Here is a 4,031-nt window from a genome sequence, read left to right as displayed (position 1 = left end):
GACTTAGATTTTGAGAAGTCCAAATGTGCCCTGTAATGTTTTAGTGGAGAAGAGAGCCTCTGTCCTGTGGAGGTGCCAGTAAGCCAGACTGGTAGGCATCTGTGCCAGAGGCCCAGGTGACAGGCCAGGCTGGTGGCTTCTGAGGGACTTGCCTTGACTGGGAAAACTGATTAGTTGACTACACACAACTCTCTGCCTTGAATCACTTCGTGCCCTGCTGAGCCTTGAGTCAAGTCTCCACAAAGCGTTTCATGTATGTTGCAGCTGTGCTAAAGGCTTTCTTATTATTAACTTTCCTATGGGATGCTCACCTGCAGAGAGAATCCAAGATACTTTTGCTGCAAGAAGGAAGGCTTGGCCATAAGGATTTCAAAATGAAATTCCTTTATGATATGAATACACCTCACTGTGCGAATTATCACTTCAACTCTATTATTTGGGGATTTGCAACAAAAGAATTAAGGAACTCAGGAGCTTCATGAAACTGAGGACTCTTATCCCCAGAAACACACATAGGCAGCCTCTGTGCAGTCAGCTAACAAGTGGGTCATTGCTCCCACTTTACCCTGCCGAGGACCCAGTTACCTCTTGCATCAGGTACTGACTGCAACAGTTGAATTGCACATACATTGTTGGCTATGTCTCTCTGTTATCATTAGGTGTTCAATAGCTGCTAAATATCTGTATGCATAAGAATATGCATAACCCATTTGATTGCTATAAAAAAAGAAGCAATTTTACAAGCTGCATTTCTTAAATGAGCTTATGCTTCTTTTGAAATACCATGACCTTCTCCATAATGTGACAATTGGCCTCTTTTAAGATAAAAAGAATTGGTAATGACTAGTGAGAATAGACCAGATCTGGAGAGTACATGCTACACACTCGAGTCTCAGCAGCTCCATCTATAAACACAAAGCAGGATCACTTTTTCAAAGCAATCACAAAGCTGGTTTAAGCCTGGGAAACATTTTGGTTATTTAAGTAACATTTTGAAATTCTAACTTTTAAGCTAAAACCAAACAAGTTTCTGTGGGTAGCCTAGTAGTCAGGGCTCTGTAATAAACCAATTGTCTACTGCTTCAACTTCAAATGGAGGTATATCAAGTCATCATGTTGTATACATTGAATATATACAATCTTTGTCAGTTAGATATTTTAACATAAAAAGCTGGAATTTTTAGCAGCTCCAAAATATTTTCTTTTTAAAGAGGAGGAATTGGAAAAGATAGTAAATGAAGTTTGAGTTGATGGGAGTGGATGATTGCTTTGGAACTGGTGGTGATTGTGGAAAACGCAGTGACCGACTGAAGGTGATATCTGAGGTGGGAAGGGATGTCCAAGAAGAGGGAACAGAGATGGGGAAGGAGGTCAGAAAGTGACAAGTCCACCGGTGGGCAATGCTGTCTCTGGGACCCAGGTTGTGGAAGTATTGATATCCTGGGAACAGTTTAGAAAGAAGAAAGAAGCAATAGCTCTGTTCATTTTTTAAAAATTTCCTCTCCCATAACCACTTACCACATTAGCTGGTTGGAAAATGCAAGGTGATTTAAAAGAGAATTGAAAAAATAAAAGAAAATTTTGCTCAGGGAGTAACTTTTATATAAAGTAATAAAATCTAATTTGTGAAGAAACAGTGAAGTCTGTAACCTCACAGATGCTCAAGACGCGTTCCTCGTGTCACAGCACTCATCAGTCCTGTGGTCTAATTCATCCTGGACTCTTTGCAGGGCATCATATTTGTATGCACACCCCGTGTGGGGGACTAGAGAAACCACCAGAAGTCAATTTCATTATTCTCTTTTCCAGTTGTCATTTTATTATTCCAGCCAAGGACATGGAATGTCTTGGTAGATTGGACAGATGTATATACTGACTCACATATATTGACTGAGCGACACAATGTGTCCCTGTCTGTAATTTCCAAGAAAGTATTGTGATGAGATTATTCAAATCATTTGGCAAATATAAGAAGTGAAAGTTCCATAATAAATCCAGGAGCAAAGACTAGATCGTTTTTTCCTGGAACTGTCTGTATTTGAAGAATTAAAAAAGGTAATGTTGACCCGACTTGAGCACTTTTATCTAAAACTCAAGAGTTTTATATAGTGTCAACCAACTTTATATAATTTCCATGGAATTAGTTTTTCTTCTCAATTTGAAGTGCTCAGTATCTTTTGTCTTTAAATTGAAGCCTAGCAATGAAGAGTTCATTATTTCTTAGTTTTATTAGATTTGGATTTTTAAATAGTTAGTCCTATTAGTCTCTCTAGAAATACTGTAAAGAGTGTTTCTTTATACCATTTTCCTTTATTTCCTGGAATAAATCAAATATAGCTACATATGTTATATTTTATTATACTATTTATGGCAATGTGTAATGGGTTTATATTAAAAGAATTGGTGGAAATGCTGCAGATTTTCCTTTGGAAGAGGTTGACTTCTCCAAGTTATCTATACTCTTAAGTCTTGTTGGATTCATATAAGGTTACTTAAGCATATTCCCTGGAATGGCTTGATATTTCATCACATTTTAAAGCATGTGTTTCTTTTCTAAAGCTGTAAACCTTAATATTTCTGGGTCTGGAAATAAAAATTTCAAATGGCAAACATTTCTCACATTTTCAGAGAGAACAGATTCCACCAATGTGAGTGGTTGAAACTTTAAAAGTTCCAAGCAAATGTTCACTTTTAACTGAAATTCTATTCCACATGCCTAGGGAAATCCACGTGAAGCATATTACTCTCAGGCCACAGTCATTCTTCTCTGGGTACAGGTCTTCAATCTAAAAGCCTGGGAAATGTGCCCCATTGAACAACTTACCTAGCATTAATCGTTTGATGATGCTGTAGGTTCTTACTGTAATGAGAAAGACCTCCTGCCACTCCTTAACACTCAAGTTACCTGAAAGATAATATACAGTTGGCTCCATGCTACCCACACATAGCCTGATCTCTCTCTTGAGCATACCACTAAGTGCAAGGCTGCCCTGCTGTGGATCACATTAATTCTTGGGCTGCTGCTTTCAATTTCACCAGAAATTGCTGGTGACAATTTCTTTCTCTTAGCCTAGTGTTATCTGCTCCCCTCAGAAGTTTAGGGTCTGAAAAGAAAGGATCCTGAACTTCAATTTTGATCTTCCCAGATCCAGCTTCATCAGCAATCCATATTCTTTATGCTTTGCTGCCTCCACATAGTCTACTGATTCTAAACTGTCTCTGGTTCTCATCTGGATAACGCCTTGTTTTTACCATTTAATAAAAAATGTAGCTGCTACACACAGAATGAAGAGGACTGCAACATTCCCTTCAAATTGTAACTCACCTCGTACAGAAGTCTTCTGTGATACTACCAGTCCAGAAGTCATAACACTGGCCCTCTCTTGGGTCCATTACAATTTATCACAGCCCTAATCCCCCCTGCAAAATTGTTTGGGATAGGCTTCTCAGTCCTCTAAAAATAACCACACATTAGTGTTCCGGGAGCTGTTAGAACCACCTTAATTAGGCCGGGTGCAGTGCCTCATGCCTGTATTCCCAGCACTTTGGGAGGCTGAAATAGATCACTTGAGGCCAGGAGTTGGAGACCAGCCTGGTCAACATAACCCATCTCTAAAAAAAAGAACACCTTCATGAGACCCTGAATGGCTTTATGAAAATAAAACGTGTACACAAGAGCACCAGCCCCTGCTCCAGCAGTCACCAGCAAAGCTGGTTACTCTTTCTCAGAGGTCATTGAATCATGGAATTTATCACTAGAAATTTTATGTACTTCCTAATATCACTTGTACAGTTGTCTTCATTTTAATTTATATTTTTTAACATACTTATGTCTTGTATTCTCATCCAGAGCAATCTGGTGAGAACAAACACATTGCTTACTATTCTTTAGTATTCCTAATCTTCTCAGCACAGATCGTATTAATCACAATTAATGAAACAATGGTCATGAAGATAAACATACTGCCTCCCACCCCACCTCAGCACCTTTATGCTGTTATTTTGAATGTGTTGATTTACTCCACCACATA

Source organism: Pan paniscus, chromosome 4, assembly GCF_029289425.2.
Source record: "Pan paniscus chromosome 4, NHGRI_mPanPan1-v2.0_pri, whole genome shotgun sequence".
NCBI classification, from domain to species: domain Eukaryota; kingdom Metazoa; phylum Chordata; class Mammalia; order Primates; family Hominidae; genus Pan; species Pan paniscus.
The sequence above is the reverse complement of the archived record's forward strand: the minus strand, read 5'-3'. Positions refer to the sequence as shown.